Source organism: Oncorhynchus keta, chromosome 7 (assembly GCF_023373465.1).
Source record: "Oncorhynchus keta strain PuntledgeMale-10-30-2019 chromosome 7, Oket_V2, whole genome shotgun sequence".
Lineage (NCBI taxonomy): Eukaryota > Metazoa > Chordata > Actinopteri > Salmoniformes > Salmonidae > Oncorhynchus > Oncorhynchus keta.
This window is the reverse complement of record NC_068427.1, coordinates 53213362-53226349: the sequence shown is the minus strand read 5'-3', so window position 1 is coordinate 53226349 and position 12988 is coordinate 53213362. Positions and strand designations below refer to the sequence as shown.

The 12988-nt window shown below is 45.2% G+C and overlaps 1 protein-coding gene and 1 long non-coding RNA gene across 3 annotated transcripts in view; both read right to left on the bottom strand.

Moving 5' to 3' along the window:
- Window positions 1–953, bottom strand: part of LOC127931213 (uncharacterized) — a 1380-nt gene extending 427 nt beyond the window's left edge. For both annotated transcript variants that reach the window (XR_008140392.1, XR_008140391.1), the window contains exons 1-4: window positions 445–953; window positions 346–380; window positions 199–268; window positions 1–33 (exon numbers count right to left, since the gene is read on the bottom strand). The exon at window positions 1–33 is cut by the window's left edge and continues 247 nt beyond it. This is a non-coding gene — a long non-coding RNA (uncharacterized LOC127931213). The remainder of the gene's footprint in view (window positions 34–198; window positions 269–345; window positions 381–444) is intronic.
- The window catches only part of LOC118386452 (neuropilin-2-like), a 237768-nt gene that overhangs the window by 21478 nt on the left and 203302 nt on the right, over window positions 1–12988 (bottom strand). The gene's annotated exons all lie outside the window — the stretch shown is intronic.

Sequence of the window (12988 nt, the reverse complement as noted above, 5' to 3'; positions counted from 1 at the left end):
TCAACACCAGTCTGGTATGGGTCTTTACAGCACCTTCAACACCAGTCTGGTATGTCTGGTCTTTACAGTTCAACACCAGTCTGGTATGGGTCTTTACAGCACCTTCAACACCAGTCTGGTAGCTTTATTTCAACGCCAGTCTGGTACCTTCAACACCAGGGTCTGGTAACACCAGTCTGGGTCTTTACAGTCTGGTACCTTCAACACCAGTCTGGTATGGGTCTTTACAGCACCTTCAACACCAGTCTGGTATGGGTCTTTACAGTACCTTCAACACCAGTCTGGTATGACAGTACCTTCAACACCAGTCTGGTATGTGTCTTTACAGGGTATGGGTCACAGTACCTTCAACACCAGTCTGGTATGGGTCTTTACAGTACCTTCAACACCAGTCTGGTATGGGTCCTTCCTTCAACACTAGTCTGGTATGGGTCTTTACAGTACCTTCAACACCAGTCTGGTATGGGTCTTTACAGTACCTTCAACACCAGTCTGGTATGGGTCTTTACAGTACCTTCAACACCAGTCTGGTATGGGTCTTTACAGTACCTTCAACACCAGTCTGGTATGGGTCTTTACAGTACCTTCAACACCAGTCTGGTATGGGTCTTTACAGTACCTTCAACACCAGTCTGGTATGGGTCTTTACAGTACCTTCAACACCAGTCTGGTATGGGTCTTTACAGTACCTTCAACACCAGTCTGGTATGGGTCTTTACAGTACCTTCAACACCAGTCTGGTATGGGTCTTTACAGCACCTTCAACACCAGTCTGGTATGGGTCTTTACAGCACCCACAACTTCCTTGTCTACTTCCCTGCTTAGTGGTAGAAGAATGAGCTAATTTTACTCAGGCACCATATGGTCTGTTCCTTGGGCCCAAGGACCCCGCTCAGTGCATTAGCTCAATAATATGACTGTGAGGAGGGGGCATCCCAATGACATTATCTTGAGGGGGGCATCCCAATGATATGACTGTGAGGGGGCATCCCAATGACATTACCTTGAGGGCATCCCAATGATATGCCTGTGTATGGGGGCATCCCAATGACATTATCTTGAGGGGGGCATCCCAATGATATGACTGTGAGGAGGGGCATCCCAATGACATTACCTTGAGGGGGCATCCCAATGATATGACTGTGAGGAGGGGGCATCCCAATGACATTACCTTGAGGGGGGCATCCCAATGATATGACTGTGAGGAGGGGCATCCCAATGATATTACCTTGAGGGGGGGCATCCCAATGATATTACTGCGAGGAGGGGCATCCCAATGACATTATCTTGAGGGGGCATCCCATATGACTGTGATGATCCCAATGACATTACCTGAGGGGGCATCCCAATGACATTATCTTGAGGGGGGCATCCCAATGATATGACTGTGAGGAGGGGGCATCCCAATGACATTATCTTGAGGGGGGCATCCCAATGATATGACTGTGAGGGGGGGGCATCCCAATGACATTACCTTGAGGGGGGGGGCATCCCAATGATATGCCTGTGTATGGGGGGCATCCCAATGACATTACCTTGAGGTGGGGGGCATCCCAATGATATGACTGTGAGGAGGGGGCATCCCAATGACATTACCTTGAGGTGGGGGGCATCCCAATGATATGACTGTGAGGAGGGGGCATCCCAATGACATTATCTTGAGGGGGGGGGGGCATCCCAATGATATGACTGTGAGGGGGGCATCCCAATGACATTACCTTGAGGGGGGCATCCCAATGATATGACTGTGAGGAGGGGGCATCCCAATGACATTATCTTGAGGGGGGCATCCCAATGATATGACTGTGAGGGGGGCATCCCAATGACATTACCTTGAGGGGGGCATCCCAATGATATGCCTGTGTAGGGGGCATCCCAATGACATTATCTTGAGGGGGGGGGCATCCCAATGATATGACTGTGAGGAGGGGGCATCCCAATGATATGACTGTGAGGAGGGGGGCATCCCAATGACATTACCTTGAGGGGGGGCATCCCAATGATATGACTGTGAGGAGGGGGCATCCCAATGATATGACTGTGAGTAGGGGGCATCCCAATGATATGACTGTGAGGAGGGGGCATCCCAATGATATGACCTTGAGGGGGGGGGGCATCCCAATGATATGACTGTGAGGAGGGGCATCCCAATGATATGACCTTGAGGGGGGGCATCCCAATGATATGACTGTGAGGAGGGGCATCCCAATGATATGACCTTGAGGGGGGGCATCCCAATGATATGACTGTGAGGAGGGGCATCCCAATGATATGACCTTGAGGGGGGCATCCCAATGATATGACTGTGAGGAGGGGGCATCCCAATGACATGACTGTGAGGAGGGGGCATCCCAATGATATGACTGTGAGGAGGGGGCATCCCAATGATATTACCTTGAGGGGGGGCATCCCAATGATATGACTGTGAGGAGGGGGCATCCCAATGATATTACCTTGAGGGGGGGGGGCATCCCAATGATATTAATGTGAGGAGGGGGCATCCCAATGATATGACTGTGAGGAGGGGGCATCCCAATGATATGACCTTGGGGGGGGGCATCCCAATGATATGACTGTGAGGAGGGCATCCCAATGATATGAATGTGAGGAGGGGGCATGTAGTGCATGTAGGGCTACTAATGTAGTGCACTATATAGGGAATAGGGGGCCATGTAGTGCACTACATAGGGAATAGGGGGCCATGTAGTGCACTACATAGGGAATAGGGGGCCATGTAGTGCACTACATAGGGAATAGGGGGCCGTTTGGGAGGCAAACCCAAAGCGACTCTAAAATAAATGCTTACCGTAGACTTAATAAATATGATGAGGTCCATTAACTAATTATAAATATGAAACTACTTTAAACAAATCTCATCTCAGAGTAGGAAGGGAAGCGGGCAGCCATGGCTGATTTCAAAAAGCCCTGTGACAACATGCCAATTTCTTTCTCTTCAAATATTTGAAAAGTTAGCGAAAAAAAAAAGAAAACACACTGCTTCAGTGGCAGTTCATAAATAAAACGCACGTCGATAAATTAAATAATGTGATGGATTAGAACTGCGAGGGCAGCAAGCTTTGAGCTGTGTGGATATATCAACTACAGGAGGAGGCTGGTACGGAGAGCTGGCTGGGACAAATCAAACAGCTGTACAACACAAAATCTGCAATATGTAACTAAATATTCTCCTCAAAGGGATGTGTGATGTCTGGGGTGAAAATGTGCACATTATAAATACAGAATGTACTGTACTTTACGTGAGACAGGACCCGACAACACGGTTCTGTTACAGAGTGGGACATGAGACAGGACCCGACAACACGGTTCTGTTACAGAGTGGGACATGAGACAGGACCCGACAACACGGTTCTGTTACAGAGTGGGACATGAGACAGGACCCGACAACACGGTTCTGTTACAGAGTGGGACATGAGACAGGACCCGACAACACGGTTCTGTTACAGAGTGGGACATGAGACAGGACCCGACAACACGGTTCTGTTACAGAGTGGGACATGAGACAGGACCCGACAACACGGTTCTGTTACAGAGTGGGACATGAGACAGGACCCGACAACACGGTTCTGTTACAGAGTGGGACATGAGACAGGACCCGACAACACGGTTCTGTTACAGAGTGGGACATGAGACAGGACCCGACAACACGGTTCTGTTACAGAGTGGGACATGAGACAGGACCCGACAACACGGTTCTGTTACAGAGTGGGACATGAGACAGGACCCGACAACACGGTTCTGTTACAGAGTGGGACATGAGACAGGACCCGACAACACGGTTCTGTTACAGAGTGGGACATGAGACAGGACCCGACAACACGGTTCTGTTACAGAGTGGGACATGAGACAGGACCCGACAACACGGTTCTGTTACAGAGTGGGACATGAGACAGGACCCGACAACACGGTTCTGTTACAGAGTGGGACATGAGACAGGACCCGACAACATGAGCTGGGTCAGACGGTCTCTCGCCCACACTGCTAGTCTGTCTGTCTGCCCAGAGCTGGGTCAGACGGTCCCTCTCCCACACTGCTAGTCTGTCTGTCTGCCCAGAGCTGGGTCAGACGGTCCCTCTCCCACCCTGCCAGTCCGTCTGTCTGCCCAGAGCTGGGTCAGACGGTCTCTCTCCCACCCTGCCAGTCCGTCTGTCTGCCCAGAGCTGGGTCAGACGGTCTCTCTCCCACCCTACCAGTCTGTCTGTCTGCCCAGAGCTGGGTCAGATGGTTTCTCTCCCACCCTGCCAGTCCGTCTGTCTGCCCAGAGCTGGGTCAGACGGTCTCTCTCCCACCCTACCAGTCTGTCTGTCTGCCCAGAGCTGGGTCAGATGGTTTCTCTCCCACCCTGCCAGTCCGTCTGTCTGCCCAGAGCTGGGTCAGACGGTCTCTCTCCCACCCTACCAGTCTGCCTGTCTGCCCAGAGCTGGGTCAGACGGTTTCTCTCCCACCCTGCCAGTCTGCCCAGAGCTGGGTCAGGCGGTCTCTCTCCCACCCTGCCAGTCCGTCTGTCTGCCCAGAGCTGGGTCAGACGGTCTCTCTCCCACCCTACCAGTCTGCCTGTCTGCCCAGAGCTGGGTCAGACGGTTTCTCTCCCACCCTGCCAGTCTGTCTGTCTGCCCAGAGCTGGGTCAGACGGTTTCTCTCCCACCCTGCCAGTCTGTCTGTCTGCCCAGAGCTGGGTCAGACGGTTTCTCTCCCACCCTGCCAGTCTGCCAGTCTGCCCAGAGCTGGGTCAGACGGTTTCTCTCCCACCCTGCCAGTCTGTCTGTCTGCCCAGAGCTGGGTCAGACGGTCTCTCTCCCACCCTACCAGTCTGCCTGTCTGCCCAGAGCTGGGTCAGACGGTTTCTCTCCCACCCTGCCAGTCCGTTCATCTGCCCAGAGCTGTCATGTGTCTGTGTTTGAAACATAATCCTTTTCCTCCTTCCAGAGAAATAACATCCATCTTCATTCGTTAGAAAAAAGGTTATCTTTGATCTCTCCATCTCTCTTTCCATCTCTTTCTACATTCTTGTATACAGAAGATTTTTTTGGAGAGAATCAGATTTAAGCCAAACAAACCCAATCTCTCCCTGTTTGACCCTGATTTCTGTTGGAGAAAAAACATCTATAATTTGGACTCATCAATCCAAAGGACAGATTTCCACCGGTCTAATGTCCTTTGCTTGTGTTTCTTGGCCCAAGCAAGTCTCTTCTCATCGGTGTCCTTTACTAGTTTGTTTTTTGCAGCAATTCGACAATGAAGGCCTGATTCACGCAGTCTCCTCTGAACAGTTGATGTTGAGATGCGTCTGTTACTTGAATTCTGTGAAGCATTTATTTTGGCTTCAATCTGAGGCTGGTAACTCTAATGAATTTATCCTCTGCAGCAGAGGTAACTCTGGGTCTTCCTTTCCTGTGGTGGTCCTCATGAGAGACAGTTAACTCTAATGAACTTATCCTCTGCAGCAGAGGTAACTCTGGGTCTTCCTTTCCTGTGGCGGTCCTCATGAGAGACAGGTTCATCATAGCGCTTGATGGTTTTTGCGACTGCACTTGAAGAAACTTTCAAAGTTCTTGAAATGTTCTGTATACCACCTTGTCACAAAACAACTGAGTGGCTCAAATGCATTAAAAAGGAAGAACATTCCACAAATGAACTTTTAACAAGGCACACCTGTTAATTGAAATGCATTCCAGGTGACTACCTCATGAAGCTGGTTGAGAGAATGCCAAGAGTGTGCTAAGCTGTCATCAATGCAAAGGGTGGCTAATTTCTCAAATATAAAATAATTTAGATTTAGATTTTTTGGTTACTACATGATTCCATATGTGTTATTTCATAGTTTTGATGTCTTCACTATTATTCTACAATTTAGAAAAATAAAGAACATTGTCTCAGAGGGTATAGTCTGTCTCATAGGGTATAGGATGTCTCACAGGCTATAGGATGTCCCACAGGGTATAGGTTGTCTCACAGGGTATAGGTTGTCTCAGAGGGTATAGGATGTCTCACAGGCTATAGGATGTCTCACAGGGTATAGGTTGTCTCACAGGGTATAGGTTGTCTCAGAGGGTATAGGATGTCTCACAGGCTATAGGATGTCTCACAGGGTATAGGTTGTCTCAGAGGGTATAGGTTGTCTCACAGGGTATAGGTTGTCTCAGAGGGTATAGGTTGTCTCACATGGTATAGTCTGTCTCACAGGGTATAGGTTGTCTCACATGGTATAGTCTGTCTCACATGGTATAGTCTGTCTCACATGGTATAGGTTGATTCAGAGGGTATAGTCTGTCTCACAGGGTATAGTCTGTCTCACAGGGTATAGGTTGATTCAGAGGGTATAGTCTGTCTCACAGGGTATAGTCTGTCTCACAGGGTATAGGTTGTCTCACATGGTGGTATAGTCTGTCTCACAGGGTATAGGTTGTCTCACATGGTGGTATAGTCTGTCTCACAGGGTATAGGTTGTCTCACATGGTATAGTCTGTCTCACAGGGTATAGTCTGTCTCAGAGGGTATAGTCTGTCTCACAGGGTATAGTCTGTCTCACAGGGTATAGGTTGTCTCAGAGGGTATAGTCTGTCTCAGAGGGTATAGGTTGTCTCACAGGGTATAGTCTGTCTCAGAGGGTATAGTTTGTCTCAGAGGGTATAGTCTGTCTCACAGGGTATAGTTTGTCTCAGAGGGTATAGTCTGTCTCACAGGGTATAGTCTGTCTCACAGGGTATAGGTTGTCTCAGAGGGTATAGTCTGTGTCACAGGGTATAGGTTGTCTCAGAGGGTATAGTCTGTGTCACAGGGTATAGGTTCTCTCACATGGTATAGTCTGTCTCACAGGGTATAGTCTGTCTCAGAGGGTATAGTCTGTCTCAGAGGGTATAGTCTGTCTCAGAGGGTATAGTCTGTCTCAGAGGGTATAGTCTGTCTCAGAGGGTATAGTCTGTCTCAGAGGGTATAGTCTGTGTCACAGGGTATAGTCTGTCTCAGAGGGTATAGTCTGTCTCAGAGGGTATAGTCTGTCTCAGAGGGTATAGTCTGTCTCAGAGGGTATAGTCTGTCTCAGAGGGTATAGTCTGTCTCAGAGGGTATAGTCTGTCTCAGAGGGTATAGTCTGTCTCAGAGGGTATAGTCTGTCTCAGAGGGTATAGTCTGTCTCAGAGGGTATAGTCTGTCTCAGAGGGTATAGTCTGTCTCAGAGGGTATAGTCTGTCTCACAGGGTATAGTCTGTCTCAGAGGGTATAGTCTGTCTCAGAGGGTATAGTCTGTCTCAGAGGTTATAGTCTGTCTCAGAGGGTATAGTCTGTCTCAGAGGGTATAGTCTGTCTCAGAGGGTATAGTCTGTCTCAGAGGGTATAGTCTGTGTCACAGGGTATAGGTTGTCTCAGAGGGTATAGTCTGTCTCACAGGGTATAGGTTGTCTCAGAGGGTATAGTCTGTGTCACAGGGTATAGGTTCTCTCAGAGGGTATAGTCTGTCTCACAGGGTATAGGTTGTCTCAGAGGGTATAGTCTGAGGGTATAGGTTGTCTCAGAGGGTATAGTCTGTGTCACAGGGTATAGGTTGTCTCAGAGGGTATAGTCTGTCTCACAGGGTATAGGTTGTCTCAGAGGGTATAGGCTGTCTAAGGTAGCTTCAGAAGACTGTTGCATATAGTAAGAAAACAAATATTGTCTCCATTGATAGGTGCGCCAATGCAGTTAGTTCAGGATTGTCTCCATCGCTTCAGTCCTTCATAAAGGAAATAAAACATTAGTTTATAATATATCTAAACAGACACAAGCAAGTCCATCATCCAAGCAAACTGAGTTCTCTCCACTTTCAGGAGGGAGGTCAAACAAAATAGAGATGTGTCATACCGACCATCCTGACTCCTTCTTCAAGAGCAGCTTCTTCTCTCTCTCTCTCTCTCTGTCTCTCTCTCTCTCTCTCTCTCTCTCTCTCTCTCTCTCTCTCTCTCTCTCTCTCTCTCTCTCTCTCTCTCTCTCTCTCTCTGTCTCTCTCTCTCTCTCTCTCTCTCTCTCTCTCTCTCTCTCTCTCTCTCTCTCTCTCTCTCTCTCTCTCTCTCTCTCTCTCTCTCTCTCTCTCTCTCTCTCTCTCTGTGTATACGTGAACAGAGCACCTCTCGTGTTGTAAATGTCAGAGGTGCTCTCCACGTGGAAACAACTCCCTCTGACTATCCAGGCTCCACTCCCCTCTGCTCTCTCTCTCTCTTTTTCGCCTCTCCTCTCTCACCCACTGTCTCGGTTTCCGTCTCTCCTCCCTACAGCATCTTGGCACCGCTATAAGAGTGTCCTCTCCTCTGGACTGTTCAATCAAATCTATACAGCACACTAGTTTAGACCAGGGCCCATGGTGCACTATATAGGGAATAGGGTGCCAATTGAGACGTAGACTCATATTCCCGAATCACATCTTTCCCAGAAACCCTTTGTGGGAGTCGGGGCCCCGCCGCTAAGGGTTCTGGCTGGACGTTTTGGACGTAAACAAGCTCAATGAAACAGGAAGCACATCATCACAGCAAACCCTCCTCGTCCTGTCTTAAAGCCACCAAACAGAGGAAGAGGAAGAGGAACCAACAGAGGGTATTGTTGTTGCTCTTAATGTTGTTGTTTTTTAATTGAAATTTTCCTTCAGAGACAGCAGATTCCCAAACAGAGGGCCGGTCGCACCAGATCGTTCCTTCATGACATCATCTGAGGGTGTCTATAGATATCTGAGGGCAGGTGTTCCGTCTGGTTAAGCCCGCCCAGTCACAGTACTGTCTGTCTGTCTGTCTCTGTGTCAAACATAGTCAGCACTGGGAGCCTCAATGCTCATCCTCCTTCTCCAGCCTGATAGACAGCATGGGCTCCATTGGAGGTGCGGAGGGTCCTGCGAGCCCCAACCCAGACAGAGGCCCTCTGTCGGGGTAGTGGGTCGACATAACCCCCCCAGGCCCGGGATAGTGGTTGTGGTTAGGCCCAGGGCCGTAGTGAGAGCTGTGGTAGTGGGCACTCTGGTAGGACACTGAGTGCTGGCCGTTCTTCTTGGCTGCTAGTTGATAGCGGTGACAACAGAGAACCACGACCAGAGTGAATGATGCCAGGAGCAACAGAGCCCCAACGCCGGCCATTACATAATACCAGAAGGGGGGGATGTGCTGCACTGACACCTCTGTGTCTACTGTGGGCTCACTGGCACCAGGAAGAGCTCCCCCTGGTGGTAGAGCAGAGACACACAGAGAGTTGGCTTGGGAGGCAGAGATGAAGGCAGGGCAGGCATGCAGCAAAGTGCAGACCCTTCTGTCTTTTAATAAGGCACAATATATAGATTTATTTGTGTATTTAAAAAATAATACTTTTACAAACAAAACAGACATGTACTGAACATAGACAAGCAGAGGCTCATGCTTCTGCCATTGCTGAGGTTGGACCTGTTTGATAAAATGCATTGCAAAGCCAGGTTTATGCAGCTATAATTTTGGAGATTATCGATCGTTCTTTGTGGAGAGCAGCAGGCAGGTTTTATACGGCAGATTAGGACTATGACGTAACATGAGGAATAGGTAATCCATTATATAGCCTGAGGAATAGTTAATCCATTATATAGCCTGAGGAATAGGTCATCCATTATATAGCCTGATGAATAGGTCATCCATTATATAGCCTGATGAATAGGTCATCCATTATATAGCCTAATGAATAGGTAATCCATTATATAGCCTAATGAATAGGTAATCCATTATATAGCCTGATGAATAGGTAATCCATTATATAGCCTGAGGAATAGGTCATCCATTATATAGCCTGAGGAATAGGTAATCCATTATATAGCCTGAGGAATAGGTCATCCATTATATAGCCTGAGGAATAGGTAATCCATTATATAGCCTGATGAATAGGTAATCCATTATATAACCTGATGAATAGGTAATCCATTATATAGCCTGATGAATAGGTAATCCATTATATAACATGAGGAATAGGTAATCCATTATATAGCCTGATGAATAGGTAATCCATTATATAGCCTGAGGAATAGGTAATCCATTATATAGCCTAATGAATAGGTAATCCATTATATAGCCTAATGAATAGGTAATCCATTATATAGCCTAATGAATAGGTAATCCATTATATAGCCTGAGGAATAGGTAATCCATTATATAGCCTGAGGAATAGGTAATCCATTATATAGCCTAATGAATAGGTAATCCATTATATAGCCTAATGAATAGGTAATCCATTATATAGCCTAATGAATAGGTAATCCATTATATAGCCTGAGGAATAGGTAATCCATTATATAGCCTAATGAATAGGTAATGCATTATATAGCCTGAGGAATAGGTAATCCATTATATAGCCTAATGAATAGGTAATGCATTATATAGCCTGAGGAATAGGTCATCCATTATATAGCCTGAGGAATAGGTAATCCGATATATAGCCTAATGAATAGGTAATCCATTATATAGCCTAATGAATAGGTAATCCATTATATAGCCTGATGAATAGGTAATCCATTATATAGCCTAATGAATAGGTAATCCATTATATAGCCTAATGAATAGGTAATCCATTATATAGCCTAATGAATAGGTAATGCATTATATAGCCTGAGGAATAGGTAATCCATTATATAGCCTAATGAATAGGTAATGCATTATATAGCCTGAGGAATAGGTCATCCATTATATAGCCTGAGGAATAGGTAATCCATTATATAGCCTAATGAATAGGTAATCCATTATATAGCCTAATGAATAGGTAATCCATTATATAGCCTAATGAATAGGTAATCCATTATATAGCCTAATGAATAGGTAATCCATTATATAGCCTAATGAATAGGTAATCCATTATATAGCCTAATGAATAGGTAATGCATTATATAGCCTGAGGAATAGGTAATCCATTATATAGCCTAATGAATAGGTAATGCATTATATAGCCTGAGGAATAGGTCATCCATTATATAGCCTGAGGAATAGGTCATCCATTATATAGCCTAATGAATAGGTAATCCATTATATAGCCTAATGAATAGGTAATCCATTATATAGCCTGATGAATAGGTAATCCATTATATAGCCTAATGAATAGGTAATCCATTATATAGCCTAATGAATAGGTAATCCATTATATAGCCTAATGAATAGGTAATCCATTATATAGCCTAATGAATAGGTAATGCATTATATAGCCTGAGGAATAGGTAATCCATTATATAGCCTAATGAATAGGTAATGCATTATATAGCCTGAGGAATAGGTCATCCATTATATAGCCTGATGAATAGGTAATGCATTATATAGCCTGAGGAATAGGTAATCCATTATATAGCCTGAGGAATAGGTCATCCATTATATAGCCTAATGAATAGGTAATCCATTATATAGCCTAATGAATAGGTAATCCATTATATAGCCTGAGGAATAGGTAATCCATTTTATAGCCTAATGAATAGGTAATCCATTATATAGCCTAATGAATAGGTAATCCATTATATAGCCTAATGAATAGGTAATCCACGATATAGCCTGATGAATAGGTAATCCATGATATAGCCTGATGAATAGGTAATCCATTATATAGCCTAATGAATAGGTAATCCATTATATAGCCTGATGAATAGCTAATCCATGATATAGCCTGATGAATAGGTAATCCATGATATAGCCTGATGAATAGTTAATCCATGATATAGCCTGATGAATAGGTAATCCATGATATAGCCTGATGAATAGGTAATCCATTATATAGCCTAATGAATAGGTAATCCATTATATAGCCTGATGAATAGGTAATTCATTATATAGCCTGATGAATAGGTAATCCATTATATAGCCTGATGAATAGGTAATCCATTATATAGCCTGATGAATAGCTAATCCATGATATAGCCTGATGAATAGGTAATCCATGATATAGCCTGATGAATAGTTAATCCATGATATAGCCTGATGAATAGGTAATCCATGATATAGCCTGATGAATAGGTAATCCATTATATAGCCTAATGAATAGGTAATCCATTATATAGCCTGATGAATAGGTAATTCATTATATAGCCTGATGAATAGGTAATCCATTATATAGCCTGATGAATAGGTAATCCATTATATAGCCTGATGAATAGGTAATCCATGATATAGCCTGATGAATAGGTAATCCATGATATAGCCTGCAATAAAGGCTTGTTTGGTCATTTCAATATAATTGTTTAACCTGCCAAATACTGAATACACTGGACGGAAGTCAAACAAGAGAAAATCTGGCTTCCCAAAATGGACGGTGTGCACCTGGTCACCCAAAAACAACCTCTTCAGGTGTTATCACAGATCATATAGCTTTGAGGTATTTCGGATCTGATCATACATCAGAGCTTTGATTTTACGTTTTTCAGGTGTTATCTTCGATCATAGCTTTGAGTTGAGGTCTTTCAGTTGTTATCATCAATCTTAACTTTGATTTGAAAGCTCTAGTCTGAGAGTGCACTGTTTGAATCTAAGATTGTGCCCCTTTAGAGAGACAGTTTTCCAGGACCATATTTGACCTCAACTCAGCTGTCTGCCTAATTGAAAGACTAGAAAGACAGGAGGGAGATAGTTAGCTCTACTGTCTATTACAGAACAGGAGGGAGATAGTTAGCTCTACTGTCTATTACAGAACAGGAGGGAGATAGTCTGCTCTACTGTCTATTACAGAACAGGAGGGAGATAGTCAGCTCTACTGTCTATTACAGAACAGGAGGGAGATAGTCAGCTCTACTGTCTATTACAGAACAGGAGGGAGATAGTCAGCTCTACTGTCTATTACAGAACAGGAGGGAGATAGTCAGCTCTACTGTCTATTACAGAACAGGAGGGAGATAGTTTGCTCTACTGTCTATTACAGAACAGGAGGGAGATAGTCAGCTCTACTGTCTATTACAGAACAGGAGGGAGATCGTCAGCTCTACTGTCTATTACAGAACAGGAGGGAGATCGTCAGCTCTACTGTCTATTAC